At 37.1% G+C, this 24273-nt stretch overlaps 1 pseudogene; it reads right to left on the reverse strand.

The window, feature by feature from the left end:
- Nucleotides 1-431: 431 nt before the first annotated feature.
- Nucleotides 432-7586, reverse strand: LOC111895426 (60S ribosomal protein L2, mitochondrial-like; annotated as a pseudogene).
- Between the last annotated feature and the right edge of the window lie 16687 nt (nt 7587-24273).

A 24273-nucleotide genomic window follows, 5' to 3' on the forward strand; every position in this document is an offset into this window, starting at 1 on the left:
TCTCTTTTGATCACCAAATTAATTCCAAATTAATTCTTGATCAATACTAATTAAATAATAGGATTTCTTAATTAATATATTATACTTATAATATATTAACTAGCCGTTTACCCATGTCAAGCGTCGGGTGCAGATATTTTATTCAAAAATTAAATTGTAGAGACGACTAATTCTTTTGCATAAATAGTTTACTACATACAAACAATTATCAGTATAATTAAAATAATAATATATAAATGTACACTCTTGATTACAAACCCGATTATGTCAAACTATGCAAATGTTAAAATAATAATATATAAATGTACACTCTTGATTACAAACCTGATTAAATATTTGTACTTTCAATATAATTATGATTTATGTTGTTTTTTTGTCACAACAGACAGGTAACAGATAAATCGATACTTAGGTAACAAATAAATCGACACTTAGGTAGCCAATATATAAGTCATAGGAGCTCGATCCACTCCAAATTTCCCATCTTTTTCCACCTTTTCACTTTCTCTCACCTTTGACTTTGACTTTGACTCATTAACAACCCCTAAAATCCCCCTTTGTCTCAAACTCTCCCAAGAAACAACTGCTTTTCGTTTCATCTTATGCCCTCACACAACACTATCCTTATCCCACCTTTTTACCTCATTAAGCAACATACTTTCATTCTCTTTCACATCATCTTTCATTAATGGAACAAAAAATTTCGGTTTTGCCCCTGCTACCGCCATTCTTGGAACACCCAACACGTTCACAAACGAATAAGGAGAATCATGTCTTTTTTTCCCATTTGAAGATGAAAAAGCAGACAAGAAAACATCCTTAACATTTCTCATGTGGGTCCCCGTTTGACTTTGACTTTGACTACTCAAGGTCGTACTACCTTTTGAAAGTCCAACCACTACATGATCTGTTTTAGGCCTTAAAGATTCCACCTTTTTGTCTTCTAACATTCCGGGAATTGAAGAGATTGAAAACAACCTTTGATGGAGATGGAGGGTAGGATATTGGGCGTGGGGTGAAGTTTTTTTTTTGAGGGAGTTGACTTTTTTCGGGCGGTCAACGGCTGCCCCGTCGACCCATCTGACCACTGCGATCTTTGAAGTGCAATTTGGGTCGTATTCGATTCCTTCAACTACACGTACTGATGAAGTGTTGTGTTTTAGGTCAATTGTTCTTTGTGACCGTTTTGCCCCTCCCCCTCTGTGGAAAATTGTGATACGACCCTTTGAATTTCTACCTGCTGACTTGTCTTTTGTAACGAATTGCCTAAGTGGCCTTTCAGAGCTCACATTTTGAGCACCTGTAGGAATATGATAAAGTCAGTAAAACTGTTTTTGTTTGGGTAAATCGTAGATTAATTTCAGATAACAATATAATCAGTAATGTTCAAATCCTAAGCACCACATTCTACAATCAAATTAAGAAAGTTGGAAATGACATCTCTCTAGTACTGATTATCCATGTTGAATTGAAAATATGCAACTTTAAATACCAATTTTTTTTTACTTTATCAGCATATGATTCATTCTTTCAATATATTTGCATTTTTACATGTACAAATAAGTGTTTACTGAAATGTACATGAACAAAATCAACTCTTTTTATTTAAACAAGTATTCCAGGGTCTAGGAATGCCAAAGAAAGTTTCGCTTCTGATGTCAAAAAGGTTGTTTCTTATTGTAAAATTGAAGTTAGGGTTCAACAAGAAGAGCAACAAGCAAACAAATTCAAAAAGTCACCTGTTTCATCAGCAATTCATAAAAGACGTGTTTTCGCCATTACTGTAACAACGTAAACTTCCAAAACAATTTTTCGCATTTTGTAAAACATAATTCATTTAGTATTCATAAAACATCATTGTTTGAAAACTCAATTCATAACATAAATCAATCCCAAGATCTCATAGCATAAAAATCTCGTATGTGTACTGATCAAGCCGACGCCTTTCTGCGATCCTCACTAGTACCTGAAACACATGACACAGAACACTGTAAGCACTAAGCTTAGTGAGTTCCCACAAATACCACATATAACACATATTAGCCACTCGAGGCTATAACTCTATGGGTCCGTGCACGTAAACTCTGTGAACCCTCAGGTTCTAATTCTACAAACATGCACAACATAAATCATATAGAAGAATGCAGTGCAACACATAACACGTATATATCATACAAACACTAAATCGCATAACTCAATTTACCTACTCAAGGTAAAGTATAGTGAGAAGACTCACCTCGGATATCTCAGTAAATCTCTGACTCGGTAACTCTGGTCTAGCCCCTGCCTAATCACATGAAAATACTCTAATTAATACAACCCTCAGGGCTAAGCTAATCTCTTCCTCTCAATACAACCTCTAGGAAGGGTAAAAGACTATCCTACCCTTCCGATGACTCTAAGGTCCAAACATTGACTAATCCCTAAAAGTCAACGAAGTCAACGGTCAGCCTTGACCAAACTCGTCGAGTGCGCAACTGTGACTCGGCGAGTCCACACATGCTCTACACTCTCCTAGTCCTCATTTGACTCACTGAGTCAACCTCAACTCTGCCAATCATCACTGGTCACAATCTGTGAAATGTCTCGACCCAACTCGCCGAGTCCGGCTCCTGACTCGACGAGTACAATCGTGCATTCTATCCTCTAGATTCCCTCTGACTCACCAAGTCGCTTCCCCAACTTAGCGAGTCACCAACTGTGTGATTATCGGGAAAACCTTCTCCCTAATCGTCGAGTCGGCTAAAGGACTCGGCGAGTCCATGCCATGCTTAAGTTGATCTGACCTCTTGAGGTCAGATCCGCTCCTCTAAACCATAGATCCAGCTTCCCAAAGCATTATAGTCACATAAATCTAACATCTTGGTGCACATGCAAAGGCTCAAAGGCCTTATTTGAAGATATGGCCTCTAAAATGACATCCTAAGTTCATAACCTCCATTAGTGCCCATAAAGCTCAAAAGAAAAGGGTCTTTGGACCTCTTTGGGTCCAGATCTACAGCATCAACACGAGAAGGGACCAATTACTCCACATAACCATCCTCTAATGGGGCTAAAAAGCCCTAACTCTATGATTTACACCATAAACTGAAGAAGGAGTTGAATGAATACCCCAAAATGAAGTCTCTAAGCCCTGGAATCACTAGATCAGCACCCTCTTCAGCCTCCTCTTGTCTTTGTCCTCTTCTATTTGCAAAAACACTAACAAAGATCAAGAAATAGCTTCTTTCCTCTCTCAAACGCCCTAGCTCACTTAGGGTTTCTCTCTGGGGTCTGGTAGCCGCAATTGACGGCCATAAGGCCCCTTAAGTAGGCTCCAAACCCAAGGAATTAGGGTTTCATTAAACAGCATGGACTCATCGAGTCCTTGGGGCGACTCGTCGTGTCCAGCCGTCCACCCGGATAATGATTCGCGTCTCTACTCGGCGAGTCTACGCATCAACTCGCCGAGTTCTTCCACAAAACTAGAAATTAAATCGAATAAATATAATACCTGAAATTCCGGATGTTACAATTACTATTAACAAATTAACACTCTGAGAGAACCAATATCCAAGTGAAGCTGAAACCTCAAAAATAGAACTTTGCCTTGGGTGACTACCGATACCCTTAAGCATTTTGACCTTATATAGACGTGGGTTTTGAGGCTAGAGACACACAGACGACACTCGAACATGTAATAATTTGAAAGAGCTAGGTTTGACATTAAAACTGGAATAAAGAATCTGTATTGCACATTAATTCTGACATCAAATTCAATCTTCATTGAGCCCCTTTTTCAGATTCATTTCTCTTGAACATGACAATTTCAACTTCGAATTTGCATTTAAACAAAAAAAAAAAACTTACGGCTGATAGAGTGCCTGGATCTCATCTGAAAGCTACTAATCCTCGAAGTAATCTCAAGCGAGTGGTGCAAGTGTAGTAGGGAGATAGAGAGAGAGCATGGTGGCTTCCTGTCGCCGAAAAAGTGTTGCGAGAGCAAAGAAGATGGCGGCGACGTCGATCAGATTAAGATACAGTGAGTGGTGCGAGGTTGGAGAGTGGGTGGTGATTCACTATCGATGGTGATGATGACGATGAGTTAGGCGGATGAGGTGCGATGTCGGCTTTTCAAAATAGGGTTTTTGCTATTTGTTTGAGGGAAAATGCGAGTGTAGAGGACAGAGGAGAAAAATAGTATATTTACTTTTTTGATTAAATTTATGAAACGTCAATGTTAATGTCATTAATTTGTCAAACGAAAATATGAATATTTAATGCAATTAATTTGTAAAACGGAAATGTAATAGGAGTATTAAAAGGTAGGAATAAATGGATTGTATATTATGTAGTAGGTGTAGTACCTCTTAAATTTCAAGAAATGGGTAATATCATTAATAATATAGTAAAGATAAATCACAAATAACCTCTTTCTCAAATATCTATCCTATCAAATTGTTCTAGTGAATGCAACCCAAAATGGACCATGCTACTATCGGGTCGATTACATACCAATTATAGTTATGGGCTTAGACACCTAATCCAACAGTAAATTCCAATGTTAGCCTTGGGTAGCTGAGTTTTTCTAGCTTAGATCAAGACACGTGTATGGTGGGCGAGTCCACTGGTAGCAGTCTGGGGACCATTAAATGACGCACAACTTGGATAGGTCTGTGTTTGTGGGTGATGTTGGGGCCAGAGTGGCCAATTGCGCAAGAGATGTAGTATTGATTTCTTGCGTGGTGGTTTGCCTGATGTGATTGACATTCTTGATGATGACACTTCATGCCAGTCTAAGGGAGTGGACCAAGGAACGACTGCTCCACATCAACGACTAGAAAAGGGAACAAGGGATGGATTCAATTTAGGTGATGGTGGTCTTGGTAAGAAGCCTGAGGATGGTTCTAGAATCAACTCCTATTCCTGTTCGGTTCTGCCTCCCAGCAGTCCCATCTCTGGTGTCGTGTCTACACAAATGGGAGGTGATGGTGTGTATCGCCCGAAGCGGAATCTCACTCACAGTCTCTTCTGATGCAACCTTCTAACGCTCATGAATGGTGTCGTCATACATTTGCTCTAGCCACATTGGAGTCATTGGAGCTTATTTCTCATGCCCATATGGCGAATGATCTCCAATACGTTGCGGCCCAGGTTGCTCCGTATTTTGTGGCGGCATCCGAGTGTCTTCGCTATTTGGGTGCTGACCTGGCAGACTTGGTGATGGTCAAGATAGAAAGTAATGATCTTAGAGAGAATATGGGGCTCCTTCAATATGAGAGATGCAAGTTCGAGGAGTGTTACATGGGGAGGTGGGGAGTTTGTCGCACCAAGTGCGAGATCTGGTGGCAGGGAAGGAAATGCTGAAAACACATATAATACAACAAAGCGAGCAACTGGCGGTTGAGGCCTCGACAAGGAGCGCCTTGGAGGAGGATTTGGCCTTGATCCTTCAAGATGGGGTGGTCCAGGTAGTGTATCGACTCATTGAGAGTGAAGAATATTAATTTGGGGTTCGGCGCCCAATGGTGGCATGTGTGGTCGCCAGTATTGAGACCGTTAAGAAAAGGGTGTGGAAGCAGTTGGCTACTAAAGATTTTGATCCGACGGAGCTGGACACTACGGCGCAGTCGGCCCAGGCAATGCATGCTTCCATAAAGGTATTCTTGGAGACAGATTTCATTTCATACCTCTGCCTTGGTGAGTTAGACTTGCCGGGGATCCGCCAGATCTGTTTGGATTCTCCGGTGGGAGAACGTCCGCCGACAAGCTATCCGGGGGACGTCGGACCTTCTATTAATTCTCCTAGCAGTTGAATCTTCTTTTCCTCGAACTACATCTTCTTTTTTTAGCTTGTGTTCAATTTTCATGCAAGTCCGGGGAATACCTGGTGGATACATATTTATCATTTGTTTTTATGGCATTGCTTTTGTTTAAGAGGTTGGCTTGACTTCGTTTCCGATGGTTTGTCTTGGCCACTAGTGTGTGCTTGCTTCTCTTCTTAATTAAGCAATTCTTTCCCAAGGTTTATGTTAGCCTTGGGGATTCATTGGGCTGATAATTAAGCTATCTGCTCAAACTACGACTTCGGAGCCCTTACTTACCTGAGTCCCCATGAGTCCATTCTCGGTATTCGCACTAGAGACTTGAGACATGGCTTCTTTTCGATTCGTGGGCCTGTAACAAAAGCATTTTAGTTATCTTTTAGCTTTAAGCTTTGGCTAGCTCGTAATGGTTAAAGCTTATTGACTATCCCATGGGGACCTTGCTCTAAGTCCTAGGCCTTGGGGAGTTGCACTATGACCTTAATCATGTAATTTGAGTAGAGATCATCACCTCGAGGTTTTTAGGACTTAGGTATTGTTTGCTTTAAGGGAAAGGTTATGAACCTTTGAAGCATTTATTCTTGCCATGGTCGAGGCTTGTGGCCTTTTGGACCGGACTGACATGTTTAGGGAAAAGGTTATGAACCTTTGACGCATATGGTTGCATTCTCGCAACGGTTTCTCTCAAATGATGTGGATAATCAGTCCTTGTTACCGTTTGGTAAACGTGCACAACCTCTTATGATATCAAGCATGAACTGTGAAAGAACATTCTAATAGTTTTTTTTATAATAGTCAATCTGCATCACTTTACTGATAATGTGTGTAGAACATTAATATTGTTTGATGAGAATAAAAATTGATTATATTACGATACGAACTAAGGTCTTGTTCTTAGGACAGTTACTGGGCTGTGATCATCCATTTGGACTTCGATCAGGCTACCCTTTCCTTAATTATATCTTATTTGGTTCCTTGCTCTAGGAATAGAAGTGGCGTAGGTTATGCGCGTTCGAGGTGTAGGGATCGGTCTCTCGTCTAGGGCTTCTAGGACGTAGGATCCGTTCTGTTATGCCTCAATAACTTTGTACGGTCCTTCCCAAACAATGCTTAGCTTTCCTTGGGGCTGCGTGCGGCTGGACTCTTTCTTGAGTAATACCTACACTTGCACCTTGAAGTTTTTTACTCGTACATGTCGATTGTAGTAATTTTTCAAGTGGGCCTGGTAAGCCGCTTGGTAGAGTTGGGCAGCTTTGTGTTTTTCATTGAGTACGTCTAGATCCTGACGGAGTTCGACCTCATTGGTGTTGGCATCGAACTCTGTTATTCACAAAAATTGGCTTGTGATTTCGACTGGGAGTACTGCTAATGTGTCATACGTTCAGCTGAAAGGCGTTTCTACGATGCTAGACCTTGAGGTTGTGCGATATGACTAGAGTATTGTTGGAAGATCTTCGACTAAGGCCGCTTTCGATTTTATCAAATGCTTTTTGAGACCATTGACAACGATTTTGTTGACACCTCAATCTGGTCGTTGGACTGGGGATGGGCTACTGAGGTGAACCATCGATGGATTTCCTTCTCCTCAAACCACTCTTTTAAAGGGATGCCCTTGAATTGGGTACCGTTGTCACTAATTAGGACTCTAGGGGTACCAAATCGTGTGAGGATATTCTTCCTCATGAACTTTATCATTTTCTTGAATGTGACCATGACTAATGGTTCAGCTTCAATCCATTTGGTGAAGTAATCAACAACAACTAACGGGAATTTGGATCCCATAGGGGAACTTGGAATGGTCCTACAATATATATGCCCCATTGATGGAAAAGTTAGGGGCTATTGATGCAGGTTAGAGGCATGGCAGGTTGGTTCTGAAAAGGGGAGAATACTTGCCACTTCAGACATTTTTTCGTAAGTTTGGCCACATCGTTGTATATGTTGGGCCAGTATACTACCAGGTGGAGTATTTTTCTCATGAGCGCCCATGCATCTTGGTATGCCCCGACCTCTCCCGAATGACTTTCTTCCATGATCTATTGTCCTTTAGCATGGGCAATGCATCTGAGCCACAGTGCTAGGTACCCTCTTTTGTACAATTGTTTCTCCCTTATGGAAAACTGTGGGGCGTTGATTTTGATTTTCCTTGATATCGCACGATCATCTGGGAGGACGTCGTGTAGGAGGTACTCTAGGTAGGGCTTGGTCCAGTCATGTGGCATTGCAATGGAATCGATTTTTCTATTGTCGATGTTCCTTTCCATGAGAACTTCTACCAACACTTTCTTGGTGAAGTGATCAAAAGATGTTGATGCTAATTTGCTGACAGCGTTGGCCCTCTTATTTTTTCCCTGAGAGATATGATTGATCTTGAAGCTTTTAAATGAATGTGTTAGCTTTCGCGTTGTGTCCAAGTACCTCTGCATCCTTTGGTCTTTCGCTTCATAAGTGTCGTTCACTAGGATAGTGATGAGCAGGGAGTCGCTAGAAGCAGAGAGGTCTTTTGCTCCGACCTCTCGCTCTAGGAGAAGGCCTGTGAGAATTGCTTCATATTTAGCCTCATTGTTGGAGACCTGAAAGTCGAATCTTAAAGCATACATGATCTCAGTTCTTGAGGATCAAATATGTGTTGGATCCTTCATTGCTTACAGTGCCATCGGTATGCAAGTCCCATATTTCCTTGTTCGTTTTGGTGTCGCAGTGGTCTATAGATACAGTCTTCGGCATCCCTTTGATCGTATCGGGGATTTCTACCAAGAAGTCTGCTAGAGCTTGAGATTTGATGCCAGATCGAGGTCAATAATCTATGTCATGCTCTACTAGCTCGATCGCCCACTTCGCCAGTCATCCCAACTTTTCTGGTCTTAGGAGAATTTGCTTCACTGGGAAGCTGGTCAGAACCTCAACCTTGTGAGCCTGGAAGTATCGACGGAGGCATCTGGGGGCATAAATTAGTGTGAGGACTAATTTCTCCAGAATTGGGTAATTGTGCTCTTGTCCTTGCAGTGCTCTACTCACGAAGTGTATCGATAGTTGCTTTCGGTCCCTTTCGACTGTTAGTACTAGCGATATGGCCACGAAGGATGCTTACAGGTACATCTGCATGGTTTCTCCTCGTAGGGGGATCGCCATGGTCAGAAGCTGTTGTAGGGATTCCTTCAGACGTTTTAGGGCTCTATTCGCCTCTGCTGTCCATTTGAATTTGTTTTTGTCAACACAACCCTTTAGGGTTTGGAAGAGTGGACGAGCTTTTTCGATTGACTTGGCGATGTACCTACAGAGTGTCGTTAATCTCCCATTAATCTCCTAAATGCCCTTCGAGTTGTGGGGAGCCTTGGAGTCAAGTAATTCCTGAATCTTGGCTTGGTTTGGTGTGATTCCTTTTTTGGTTATCTGGTAGCCTATGAGTTGAACCTCTTCTACTCAAAAGGTACACTTTTCTAAATTGAGTTTGATCTGTGCTTGTGCCAGGGTCCGGAAAGTTTCCTCAATGCCTCTGAGTAATATTCTTCATGACAAATTTTGTTAACCATGCCATCAACGTAAAGCTCCACGTTCCTGCCAATTTGGTCGACAAAGAATTTGCCCATCAGGCGTTGGTATGTTGCCCTAACGTTTTTGAGTCCAAACAACATTTTTTGGTAGCAGAACGTGCCACGATCAGTGTGTAGTGCTATCTTTTCCTCGTCTTCCCTGAACATTTGGACTTGGTGATAACCTTCGTAAGCATCAATAAAACACTTTCTTTACTATCACAGGGTTAGCTATCCATGTGGTAAAAAATGCTTCCTGGAGAATGCCTGAACCTACCAACTTTGTGACTTCCTCATTGATTGCATTGCTCCTGTCGCCCACTTTCCCCTCTTTTTTTGTTTGATTAGGATGCTTCCCGACAAAATGTTTAAGTTATGTTTGATGAACTTACGGTCCACCCCCGTCATGTCTGTGATTTTCTAGGTGAATACATTGTATAATTGTTTTAAGAGTGTGATTAACCGGGTTTTGATTTCTGCCGATAGGTTTGCACCCACTCGTATTGCTTGTTCTGGATGATCCGGGTGAATCATATGACTTTTTGTGCAACAGTCCTCTTCTGATTTTTTTGGGCTTGAATTAGTTCCAAGGCTGCAATAATTTGTTAACAGATATGTGGGTGTGGGGTGCTAGCGACAATTATAGTTGAACCGGTACGTGTGGTGAACTTAACGGTACCGTGGATGGTTAACAGTATGGCCTGCAATTAGAAAAGCACCGGCTTCTTGAGTAATATGTTTTGATCTGCTGGGAAACAAAGTACTGAGAACTCGATCATTTGTGTGATGCTTTCGTTCCCATCATCGCTAACCGGCGTTACTGGGAGGTGTATGGTACCCAATGATCGTAAGTTGTGTCCTGTGAAACCGACCAAAGGACCGCCTATTTGTGATTTCAGGTCTTCCTTCTAGGAACTCGGCAGCTGCCGGAAGCAATGTTTGTAGATGATGTTGGTGCTATTGTCATTATCTATGTAGACGCAGTGAATTTGCTTTTGGCGTATATAGGCAATAATTAGGAGCGGATCATTGGTGCTCCAATCGTGTGGTTTTGGGTCCTCTGATGAAAAGTTGATGTTTAATAGGATTCTAGATAGCACCTCCACATCATTGTTGACCTCACGACGCTCGTACGTCTTGCATGGTGTTTTGATTCTAAGGACCTCATTCTTGGGATCTTGGTGTTGTTTGTGTAGGATTTGAACTCCCATGGCTATTCCACAGAAAGCGTTGTGTTCGACATGGTAACCACTAGAGAGAACTGATGTTTGGACTTTAAGAATTGCACAGAAGTTGGTATGGTCCATGGGAACCAAGTGTTGACCACTTTCTTTTGCGGTAGTGGTTGCGGTTGCAACAGCTGAGTCGCTGTCAACTGGGGTGTTACAGTTATGCTTGCAACCGACCGTTCAGTTCCGACAGGTGGTGGTTGCCATAGTTCGACGATTGTTGTTGTTATTGTGGTTTCCTTTATCTGACCTTGCATCTATGTTGTTGGTGTGTGGGTGAAGGCTTGTCCATCTGAGGTAGATGGAAGTGTGCAATCGAGCGACGACATTAATCTCGTCGAGCCCGTTTCTCCCCTACCGGACGTTGTAGGTGCCTTTCCTTCATTGCTGCTGTCTAGGGTCATTTTAAGGTTATGTAACTATGAGTACACGCCTAGATGGTGCCGAATATTGTGATATTTCTTCGAGCTTAACGATGTTTTTGGGTTTCATCGTCTAGTTAAGCTTGAGAATCACAATAAAGAAAGAGCTGGCGTTAGTCGTCATCCAGGAGGGGGGTCCTTGAATGAGACTTCGATGGTCTAGTAAGTGTATGTGAGGATTAGGGTTTTGTATTATATAGAGAGGGATCAATCGCTTCTTCTGGAGAAGAAGGGTCCTTTTATATCTGTCACCTGGGGAGCATGTCCCCGACAATACCTTCCGTCTTGTTTGGACTGTTAGAACGTGGAGGCTTCATATTGGTGAGTTGTGCGCCATTAGTGGTTATCCGCTATTGGTGCAGAGTTATTGAGAAGCAACACTCTGAGCGCTACACTTATCGTTTTGGGGAACAACTTGGTACTGCTTTGGCCTGTTATGGGTCTTGGTGTTAGGACAATGAGGCCTAAGTTCTAGGTTAAGAGGGCGAGGGCCCGTGCCTAGCACTTAAGTTGGGCAACGACCGTTAGTTAGATCGTCCTTTAGATAACCACTCTATTACCTTTGACGTACTGCTGGAAGGATACGTTAACATTAACCTTTCATTAACGAATTTGGTTAGTTGTCTGAGTTGAGTGTCGATGTTCTTAATGGAAACTTGTTCATTTCTAATCATAACATCTGTAGCGTCATGAATTTTATTAGAAGCTTCCATAAACTTATTGAGCATTGAATCAAAATCTTGTTTCTTCTCCGGTTGTGGTTGTTGTTTTTGGTAGAAGCCTCGTCCAGTTTGCCAATACTTTTCTTCTTTTTTCTTCTTGTATTCTTCATAAAGAAACCATTCTTTTTTGGGCTTTCTCCAATGTTCATCAAACCAATCACCACTAGAGTATCATACTTGCGCTTTTAGATTCCCATTCTCATCTAAATCGCAATCTTTCGTTAAGTGTGGACCATTGTAATTGTCACACCCCACATATATTGCATGAATAGAAGTTGATTTAATAATTATTCAATAAACTCTTATAATTAATTGGTAATTATTTATTTCTTGAAAAGACTAAATTTTATTAGCAAGTAACAAAATATATCATATGTTATGATTTATTAAGTCATGTACATCACTGTGACTAAAAAGACTCTTTTGTCTTTTAGCTAAAAGTTAATGTTTATATATTATAAAGAGTTATAAGAATTTTATAAACTTCTCTTCTCTTTTTTTTATATATAAAAAGGATGACCTAGTTTCCAGGAAGCAAGACATGGTCTTTTGAATGTGATAAGGGAAAGTAAGCATGTCTTAAGTGGGATGTGAGACATGTGAGCTTTAGGGTATGGAGTGCTTAAAGTGTTAAGAACTCTTGGGTAAAGATTTAGCTTTATGAAGGCTTTCATTCAATTATTTTTTACCGACCAAAAAGTTCATTCCCTCAGACTCTCTCATATACTCTTTTGCAAAAAAGTGTTATAAGATTACTCTCTTGCATTTTTCTCTCTTTAATTTATATCTAGATATGGAGTTAAAGCTTAAGAGTTTGGACTAGCATCTAGATCAAGTTGGTTTCATGTTGGTGTCTCAAAGGTTCATACATTCTTCTACAACGTTGAAGCTTCCTTTGAGGATTCAAAGTCTACAAAAGGTTGTCTTTTTCTTCTTTTTCCTCATGGTTGTTTTTTTCTTTTCAAACTTTTCAAGAAGATCCATGGTTGGTTAAAATTGTTTTATGTTATTCAAATCGAAGTCTTCCTTTGCTAAATCTTATGTTTTTTGAAACTAATTTTCGAATAAAAAGCCAACAATTGGTATCAGATCCACCTTGCATGTTAGGTTAGATTTTATGATTTTTGGAAATATTAGTTTTTGGAAAATATGGATAACTTTTTTTCTGTAAGAAAGTGAGTTCATAGATATTTTCGATGACAACATTATAATTGTGATTTTTGTGACAATAGTTTCCATGCATCATTTGCCATTTAAAGTTGTCTTAGAATCACAAAGGTTATTCTATGTGTATGTTGCTATGTATGATGTGCATAAACTTGCCAAGGATCTTTGTGTTGTTGTGTTTGATGCTTTTATTATAAAAATGGTTATAACAATTTATTTATTGATATGGTATGTAGTAAATTATATAGATTAGTTTTCTTGGTTTATTTTTTGTAAGTAATAAATTAGTTTTTAGAAATAATTTATTCGTACAAAAATGTAACAAGAAATGAAGATGGAGCCATTTTTTGAAGACAAAAGGTGATTTTTGCAACTTTGAAGTGTGTAGGGGCAAAGGCAACCTTTCTGCAAACTGTTGTAAAAGGTGTTGTTGTTTGCAACTTCCTTTGGAGCTGTTGGACCTTTTCTGCAGCCTTTTCTGAAAAGTGTTGCGTGTTGCTGAATTATTACCTTTAAGAAGTCTTTTCAATCTTTTGCAATAAATGGGTGTTTTCTTAATTGGGATCTTCTACAACAACATTACAAGAAGATTTTATGGTCCCTTTAAATGTCCCTTTAGGAATGGACTTGACATAATTTGTGTTGGCTCATAAAAATGTCATTAGTTGGTTAAGTTTATGCACATCTATATTTTTGTGCGTGTTTGTGTTATTTATTTTATGCAGTTATTATGTGTGATTGACAAATTAGTTTTTCACATGTAAAAATAATTTTGGACAAAATAAACATCACGTGAAGTGTGATTTTTAAAATTTATAATGTGGACATAAGATGTAACAAGTTATTGTTTTAAAATAAAATCCGGTTTTATAAAAGTGTTAATAATGGAAAATTTTGAAATACTTAATTATTAGTTTTGAAATTGTGACTTGTGTAACTTAAAAAACTCCAAATATGTAAGTAATAAAAGGAAGTTTTATTAAAGATATAAAGGTTTAAATGCACTCAACCTTAATACTGGTTATTAAAATTGAATCGTGTAAAACTATATAAAAACTAGCTTTTATATAGAACTTTTAAAAAGTGATTTTCTTCTGAAAATTGGTACCATGGTTTATTATATACATGTAATAACCATGATATCATATGTTTTTAGAACTAGAATTATAAACCATATAAGAAAACCCCTTACAAACCTCAAATCTATGCAATTCATTTTGAAGAACATTCACACATCTTTTTTATGCACTTGTGGGGATTAAGGATACCTAACCACTTAGTTTTATCTTTTGATGGCATGGGTGTATTCACCATTTCTATAACCAAGTTATAGGCCGATTACACAAGTTTTTCAAATTGGATGATTTATCGGAAATAATTTGTGACAAAGGATACCTAAGCAAGAGAGCTTTGAGGCATATATGAGATCAAACATGTCTAATTAAATTTGTTATTAGCAATCCCATAAATATATGAATTATATAGTAATATATAATTGATAATCAGTATCCACCGAGTTGGATTCAATTGGTGGGATAAAGGATACATAACCATTTATTTGTTTTGCAACTTGGATCCTGGACATTAATAATTAATGTATTTTGAAACTAAAAGGGTATTAATTATTAAAGATTAAATATTTAATATACTAAATGAATTTTGTTAAAATTTTGTAGATATTAATAATCCATTTTCATTACCATGAATTGCCATTTTCTTTAATGACTTAATGAAACAATAACATTCAATGGATACAACTTCAATAAATGGGTTTAGGTCTTAAGAGACGATCTCGTAAGAGATATGAAATTGTATAGACTTAAAGGTCCTAGTCCTAAACAACTTGTTTTCAGCAATAAACCTGAACATGATACCTAGTAAAGGCATCATTGTTATGATAAAGATGTTTCTAACATCAAACTAAGAATAGTTATTCCTGACTTCTAGGAATGATTGGATAATTTAGTGATATATCTGATGATATAACAGATCAAACAATATACCTATAAATATATTGATATTTTGTTTTAAACTAGTTCAAATATTTGGAATAGTGAAAGGCTAAAGGAGTCACCTTATGTGATCTAAGAGACCCATATTTTATGGACCGAACACCTTTAATCTCAAGAAATCAAATAAGTCCCACATATATGGACCTTATATCCTTTGTGGAGAAATTGGAAACTGGTAGAGGAACTGCTCCTCTTATCTGGAAGAGACTAATACTTTAGGTATCTACTAGATAGAACTCTTACTTTTCATATAACACTCAAGTACTTGGTACTTCAATGTTGATCTAATATTTGTAAATGGCTTGTAGATGGGAAACCAACTGAACACAAGCAAGTTGGAACTACACTCTTGGATTTTAGTTTACTAATTATGTTAAGAACATAATGTACTTGTATTGTGAAAAAATATTTGTTTTGGAACAATGTATATTTTAATTTAGCTTGTCGAAATATATATCTCAGTTAACTTATGAATGATTGATTATTTACTTAAATTGTTTGTCATAACGATTACCTTCATATTTGGAAATGATTAAAACTATTATTATGAGACTAGATCTCTTGTCAAGAATTATAAAGTAAATATCAATGGTTTATAAATAACTAATTCTATATGCAAAGTAATTTTGACTGTTTTAAATCAAACTCATCTTTGACATTGTTATCTTTATTATATAAATGACATTCACATATTTCAAGTTCAAGAAAGGGATCTTTGAAGGTAAATAATGTAGTTTATTTGACATATTTAAATCTTATTTATATATAAAAGATTCTTAATGATATTTTCACTAAGTAGTAAAGAAAATAAATTATTAAGGAACTATACACTATGGTGTATGACTTCCTTTCTAATGAATGTCTAATATTTAGCACAAGAGACCAAATCAACTTTATTAACAACTATAGTAGTCATAATTATATTTTACATGGTAAAGTATAATTGTGAAATCTTGTTTGAAGCTTTCAAATATAAAGTTGAGATACAAACCGGTAAGAACTATCTAAAGCCTTAATTTTAATAAAGGATGAATATAGTTTTACACTATCAATTGTAACTTGAGTAAATACCAACTAATAAGTAAATAAAACATTTTCTTTATAAGATTTTCTTTGGAAAGGCACCATCCCTATCATATTTAAATGATTTATGGATTTGAATCATATGTTGGACCAAAGCTTCTAAACCCAAAATCTAAGAAATACATATTTATATAATACTCTAAATATGGATTAGATTATTATATACAAACCCGCTAAGAATAAGTTCTCTTGTTCCTATGATAGCTAAGTTAGCAGAAAGGAAGATTCTAATGACAAAGCGATTGGGAGGTAAATGGAACTTGAAGCGGCTCAAGAACCATAACCTGGTGTAGTAACGGTTGGACCTGATCCTACATCGACTTGGAAGGAGAACAAAAAATTTCCTTATAAGGGGTGTGGAAGTCAAGAAACTTTATTGGTGGCCAAACATTAAGGCATAAATCGCTACCTATGTGGCCAAGTGCCTGACTTACGCCTAATCCTACATCGGCCTGGTGTAGTAATGATTTCTACCTTTATGTTTGGCCACCATCAGCTGGGTTGCACCAGATCTTACATCAGTTTGGAAGGAGAACGGAACATTTCCTTATAAGGGATGTGGATACCTTCATTGTCACGACGTGTTTTAAAGCGGTGAGGGCAGCAGATCCTATAAGAACTCTGTAGTTAAGCGTGCCGGGGAGAGAGTAATCTAGGGATGGGTGACCCCATAGGAAGTTTTCACGTTGGGAGCCCAAATCGGACAATATTGTGATATGTGCCAAAAGGGGATATTACAAATTGTATCCGAGCTAGGGCACGGTTTGATATTTTCAATGAAGATGTTGAACCCTATAATGGGGGGTGAAGGTGGGTTGCACCTGATCCTACATCATCTTGGAAGGAGAACGAAACATTTCCTTATAAGGGGTGTGGATACCTTCCTTGTCAAAATCCGGTTTAAAGCTGTGAGAGCTACAGATCCCATAAGAAATCTACAATTATTCGTTCCCAGGCGAGAGCAATCTAGGGATGCGTGACCCCCTTGGATGTTTTCGTGTCGGGAGCCCAAAGCGGACAATATTGTGATACCTTCCAAAAGTGGATGTTACATAACCCATCTAATTGAACATATGAAGCACTTTATCATTTGAGACTTCATAGAAAGGGCTGACATTTGGAAGTTTCAGAATTTGAGCAAATGTCTTCATAGTTAATGTGACCTTCATGTGAACTTCTTCTTAGTAGATAATTGAAAGGTAACCACCTTGATTGTTTTGTTGCACACCGCAGTGGAACCAACAAGAAACAACCATTGAATAGGTACAAAAGAAGAAGCCAACATTGTTTTGGATAAAATAGAGTGGTTCAAAGCAATGATAAACATCTTCAATTCATCAGGATACTGAGTAACATTCGGTTGAACGCGGTACTGAGTACTTTGAATCTTCATTAAATGTTGATAAGTAACACCGTCTGTTGTTAGAGATGGATCAACTTGATCATGAACAACCACCATTGTTAGTGTTTTGAAAGAACTTGAGAGAACAGAACATATTGGGCAAGAAAATATTTGAGAAATTATTGATCAAGTAAAGTTGGAAAGGGGTAACCCAAAACCCTTTTATACGTAAACCCCAATTTGAATTTGAAGATGTTTAAGTGTTAAATAAAATCCACGTGTCACCTAGAAAACTAGACCAGTAGCCATAAAAGTAGCCACGTCTGAAAGGTGATGATCACTTTTTCCTTGAAAACCGCAAGGTAACCAAAACATCACATCAATCAGTCTGTTCGTTTGCCCCAATATGATAGGAACTGTCAGTAACCCATCGGCATGGAGGCAAGTCTCTTTCGGTTTTGGCATTAATCAGCCTTAGTTGGTATTAATTAGAACCTCAAGGATTTCAAGAGTGCATATATGTGCCAAAGAATTAAGATAAGAAACTAATAAAAGAAAATGTTGGTTCTGTGATGTCAAATAAAATTCGACATAAAGGCAGAAAGATCTTGGGCAAAGATCACTTCGCACAACATCAAGAGAGATCTTGAACAACTTGTGTTGTTTCCCGTGAATTACATTCGAATACTTATAGAGAAGTATCGAAGGGCTTCTTTTATAAGACATCGCGGGTGAAAAAAAATTCGTTACATATCACAACTCAATATAAGTGTGAGAAATTGCAAACGAAATTACTTGTTTGACCAGTGTAGTCAGTGACTAGTTTGGTTGGAAAAATATTTCAAGTAACGAAGTATCGAACTGATATTCAGACTAAATCATATTCCAAAAAAATAATCATGGATCTTGTTGGGTAAAAATGTCGTGGGTTTCGAACATTTTAGCAAGACCATGCAAAAAGAAAGAATATGATTTTAAATATCGAAATAAGGTACTGAAAAAATGTTTCGTTACATTCTAGAACAGAAGTTCCCCATCAATTCCTTAAACTTCATCATGGTCTCATGAATCCAGATCCTAAAAACAGACTGTTTACATACCTATAACCTGGCTAGTTTGGACCAAAGATGTCTTGGGTATGTGTCTTTGTGTGTGATCATGTAAGAATAGTTGATGAAAAAGATTGGGGAGAGAATCGAAAGTACCTCTGCTATTAGCGAACCAAGCAGGAAACTCTTAACTCATTTGAGAAGAGTAAGGTAGCTCAGGGACTAATGTGAATATAGCCTGACTGGGAAGAAATTCTCGTGATGAGAAATTCATTAAGGCTTCAAAACACATTGAGTCCTGGAGGCTTGGGTTGATATTCTGTAGCATGCTTCTAGGGACACCTAACTAGTGCAAAGTATCAAAATTTTACTTTTCCCTATAGCTACAAAACATGTTCCACTATAGATCTTCGCTAGAAAGCTGTGCAAGCATGTTATCCAAACAAAATACAAAATATTTTTGACTTTTTTTTTGAAAGAAAATTACAAAAATAAGAAAATCTTTTTGTTATTTTTTATTTTTGAATTTAAAGAACAAAAATAAGAAAATATTTTTGTGATTTATGATTTTTGAATGAAAAATAACAAAACTAAGAAAATATTTTTGATATTTTTGATTTTTGAATGAAAATAACAAAAATAAGAAAATCTTTTGGTAAGTTTTAATTTTTGACTGAAAAATAACAAGAAAAGAAAGAAAAATATACCAGACATGTGAAGTGTAAAGTGTCGACATAAGGAATGAAAGTATTGACTTTGCAGTAAGAATAAAGTAGCGAAGCGTATATTGAATCGTTCAGAGAAATGTCGAATGTGAAGCGTGTTGAAGCGTTGACTGTGAACAGTAACCTCTGAATGGATCAGCGAGAGTTCGACATCACTTGACATTATGACAAATTTAAACCAGGAAACGCATTCGCATCTAGCATGTCTAAGCCTGATAAAATCCTTAAAAAAGTTTTCTAATTCAAAGGTTTTGTGAAAATATTAGCAAATTGATTAGTAACCTTTACAAAATGAACTTCAGTGTTGCCATCTTCAACATAAGCTGTGATAAAGTAATAACGAAGTGCGATGTGTTTGGTCTTCGAATGTTGCACATGGTTATGGCAGATGTGAATAGCACTTTGTGAATCACAATACAACGAAATATTCTTCATGTTGATTGCATACTCATGTAATTGAGTTTGAATCCATATGATTTGATATGTGCAAGCTGTAGCAGCAACATAGTCTGCTTCTCCTGTGGAAATGGAAACACAAGTTTGCTTTTTCGATTGCCAACTAACAAGCTTCCCATCCAAAAGTTGACATCCATCACTTGTGCTTTTGAGATCAAGTTGACAACCTCCTAAGTCTGCATCTGAATATACTTGAATGAAAAAACCTGTTTTCGAAGGATACAAAAATTCTAACGAAATTGTGCCCTTAAGATAATAAAAAAATATTCATGTCAACAGTGAGATGAGTTTCCCTGGGATTTGATTGGTACCTAGCTCAATTGCATACAAAAAAAACATAATATCAGGTCGACTAGCCATTAGGTATAGTAACGAACCTATCATGGTTCGGTACAAAGTGGGATCAACTGCTGGTTTGTCTAACGAAGGACCAAGGATTATTCCAACTGCCATCGGTACTATCAACTTTGAATTATTCGTCTTTCCAAACTTTTCAAGCGGGGTTCGAGTGTATTTCTATTGATTAATAAAAATTCCATCTCTGCTTTGACGAATGTTTACCCCCAGAAAATTATTTAGTTTCCCCATCATGCTCATCTCAAACTGACTTTTCATCATGTTCTCAAATTCCTTCGACGTATTAGGATCAATAGATCCAAAATAATATCATCAAAATAAATTTAAACAAGCATGAGATGATGCCCAACTTTCTTTTGAAATAGAGTGGGATCAATTGATCCTTGTTTAAATTTCGATGATTTTAAAAAATTAGTAAGAGTGGCATACTAGGCTCAAGGAGCTTGTTTAAGTCCATAAATAGCCTTAACTAAAACATAACAAGGATCACGATATTGTGAATTGACAAAACCTGGAGGTTGCTTGACATACACCATTTCTTTTAGCACTCCATTAAGAAAGCCACACTTTACATCCATTTGATATACATCGAAATAGTTGTGTGCTGCATAGGCTAAAGGGATTCGAACAACCCTGTGTCATGCGATAGGGGAAAATGTTTCTTCATAATCAATACCTTCTTGTTCTAAATATCCTTTTACTACTAGCCTAGCCTTATTTCGAACAATGTTCCCTTCTTTATCAGTTTTATTTTTGAAAATCCATTTTAAACCTATGAATGATACATGTTGAGGTTTCAGAACAAGTCTCCACACTTATTTCGTTGAAACTCAACCAATTCAGATTGCATGGATACAATCCAATCAGGATCATCCATAGCAATCGTGACTGATTTTGGTTCAATTTTAGAAATAAACACATTGAACATACAAAATTCTTGATTAGCATTTAATACCTCATTCTTCGAGCAGAGCTAGGCTCTCGTCAAAACTCCAGCTTGAGGATCGCCAAGAATTTGTTCGTGTGGATGACTTCGTGTCCATCTATCCATCGGTGGATATGTATGATCAAAATCTAACGGTGCATCTTTGAATTTTTCATCTATTTCAGAGCCATCACCTACAATGGACATATTATCAGGTATGTCATGAAAAACATCAGTATGAATATGCGAAGTATTTGGTAAGAATTCATTTTGCTCCCCCTCAACAATTGGATCAATAATAGGATGCTCCCTCTCAACATTATCATTCATTTGCCTTGCTTCCCTTCGGAATTATGCTCCCCATCAACACTACTAGTTGAACTCAAGTGCTCGCCCTCTACTTGAGCATTGGGTACCATTGGTAAACTTTCGTTGTTCATTAAAGAAGTGGTTGAAGAGTTCATATCAACAACATCCTGTGTGATAGTCGAATCATCAGTGTGCTTGGTAGCTTCAGGCACTTGATTATCATCAGCATGAACTTCTACATTAATACCCATGTCAGGAGCACCAAAAATTAAATCATAATCAAAATCTAAAGAATTAAAACTTTGATTATCATCATTCGATTCATTAATGATTGGCTTTTGATCAAAGCATTTTTCAACTCTTTTAACATAATAATCATCAAAAGTGAGATTAAAAGTTTCTTCGAATTTATTGGTTCATTTGTTTAACTCCCTATATGCAAAATAATTATGAGAATATCCCACGAATATTCCTTCGTCGGCTTTTGAGTGAAACATCGAAAGGTTAACCTTGAAATTCATAATGAAGCATCTACAACCAAAAACATTGAAAAATTTAACATTTGGTTTCCTGTTGTTTGTGATTTCATAAGGAGTTATATTAAAATGATAATGAACAAAAGATCGATTCTGAGTAAAGCAGGCTGTCGAAATGGCTTCAACCCAAAGATATTGTGGAAGGTTTGCATATGTAAGCATAGTTCTTGCTGCTTCACAAAGAGACCTATTCCTCCTTTTGGCAACACCATTTTGTTGAGGTGTGTAAGGAAAGGAAAAATTATGCGAAATTCCTTTGTCAGTTAAGAACGTATCAAGAACCTTGTTCTTGAACTCTGAGTCATTGTCACTCTTGATCATACAAACCTTTTTCTTTAAACTCACTTCGATGTGTTTGATAAAATCAATCATTGCTTGAGCTTTTTCTGATTTTAATCGAAGAAAATACACCCAAGTGAACCTGGAAAAGTCATCAACAAAAACCAAGATTTACCTCTTCTTGTTGAGAGTTTCAACAGCCGAAGGACCACAAAGGTCAATATGAATAAGTTCCAAAGGTTCAACAATCTTCGAATCAATGACAATCGGATGACCTTGTCTATGTTGCTTCCCTTGTTTTCAAGCTGCATATAAAGTATCATTATCAAATTTTAGTACTGACAAACCACAAACAAGATCATTAATGACCACTTTATTCAAATTCTTGAAATTCAAGTGAGAGAGCCTTTAATGCCATAGCCAGCTGATGTTTGAGGATGCTTTCGAGAGTAAGCAAACTAAGGGAACACCTACAATAGGTTTGATGTCAAGGGTAAACATATCACCTTTTCTCTTAGATTAGAGCAAAATTTCTTTTGTTTCTATGTTCGAAATCACACTTCTTTCTTCATTAAAAACCACCTAGTTACCAGTGCCCACAACAAGTTACGAAACACTTATCAAGCTATGTTGAAGACCTTCGACATATGTTACCCTGTTAACAGTAAACTTGTCATTCGTTACTTTTCCATATCCTTTGACTTTGCATTTGTTATTATTGCCAAACTTCACCACTCCAACATTTTCCAGAATTCGAAGATCTCTAAGATTTTCCTTTTTACCAGTCATGTGACGAGAGCAACCACTATCAATGTACTATTTGTCATCATATTGTTTGTCACATAAAACCTGCAATCAATGAAAGAATTTAGGTCCCCAAGGCTGTTTGGGTCCTTGGTTATTTGAACAAAATGCATGATGAAACAAAGATTCTAAAACCCAATTACAAACATTGGATTTCAAACTATCAATTAAGTCCACTTTTTTAGACGAGGGTATAAAAATGAAATCATTATTTGGTTTAGAATCAACACTAACTTGCCCTTTAACCTTCTAAGATCGTTTCACATCAACGTTCTCTTTTGGAACAACTTTCCACTATCAAACATTTGAATTCAAATCTTTAAATGATGAACTTCCATTAGAAGACTCATTCAAGTAACTTTCATACGCAACCTTGATTTCTTCTTGTGAAAACTTCCAATTTTGATAAACTTTGCCTTTCCTTTCCAACCAGTGATTGATGTTTTTGACATTGGTTGTTCCTTTTGAAAATGAAAAATTATTTGGTTTCTTCGAATATGGATTAGGTAAATGAGGTTCTGTAGGTTTAAACGTCATATTTCTCCTTGCGTTGACATTTACCTTTTGAAAATGTTGTTTTGGAAATTCAGATTTGACTTGTGATTGAAAACGATTTTGATAACCAACATTTGATAGATGAAAAACTTGTCAACCAATCGAAAATCTTCGTTGATTAGAAAATTGAAAAGAATTCCTTTTTCATTTGGTTGAAAACCATTTCTTTGAAAATTATTTTGTGAAAATCTTTTGTTTTGAGAATAATGAACAAAATTGTTGACTGTTGATGTTCTACAATATTCTCTTTGTTTGAGTTTTGAACATTTTGTTTTGAATTGGACATCGAGACTTGTGATTGACTTTTTGACAAATCTTTTTGATTTTGAGCGGGTGTTTTCTTAACAAAAGTCTTGTGATGACAAATTGTTTGAAAAGTTTTAGACTTAATTGTTTCAGATGATTTATTAGAGAAAACACTTGTTTCTTTCGAGACTCAATATTTTTCCAATAAACCTTCTTCCTCTCTTTAGTCATTGAAATTCCTTGTTATTTTGAAGTCGTTTCAATTTGTTCTTTGAGATTTCGAACTTTTTGTTTCAACTTTTGAAAAACTGTTTCTTTTGATTGTTTTTATTCTTTTGGTTTGGCAGTTTTAACAACCCAAATTATTTGAGGCTTTTGTCTTTGAAAAGTGGACGAGTTCTTGCTGATATTATTTTCGACAGTGCTTTGATTTGAGAAAAGCCTACTTTTGAAGCTTCCTTGTAATCATCTTCAACGATTTTGTTAATTTCAGGTTTAACTGTATCACCGTTTCCTGAGGTAACAAACACCTGATTTGGGAAGATAACTTCATATGAGCATTTGAAGTTAGGATACACAACCGTATTTGATTCAAGTTAATGGGGACCCTTTTCTTTCAAGATTTTGTCGACCTTCTTAATTTCCTCATAGACTTAATCAATAACAACTCAGGGAATGGTTGTTTCTTTCTAAGCATCATCATTATCATTGTCACTGT

This window comes from Lactuca sativa, chromosome 4 (assembly GCF_002870075.4).
Source record: "Lactuca sativa cultivar Salinas chromosome 4, Lsat_Salinas_v11, whole genome shotgun sequence".
Lineage (NCBI taxonomy): Eukaryota > Viridiplantae > Streptophyta > Magnoliopsida > Asterales > Asteraceae > Lactuca > Lactuca sativa.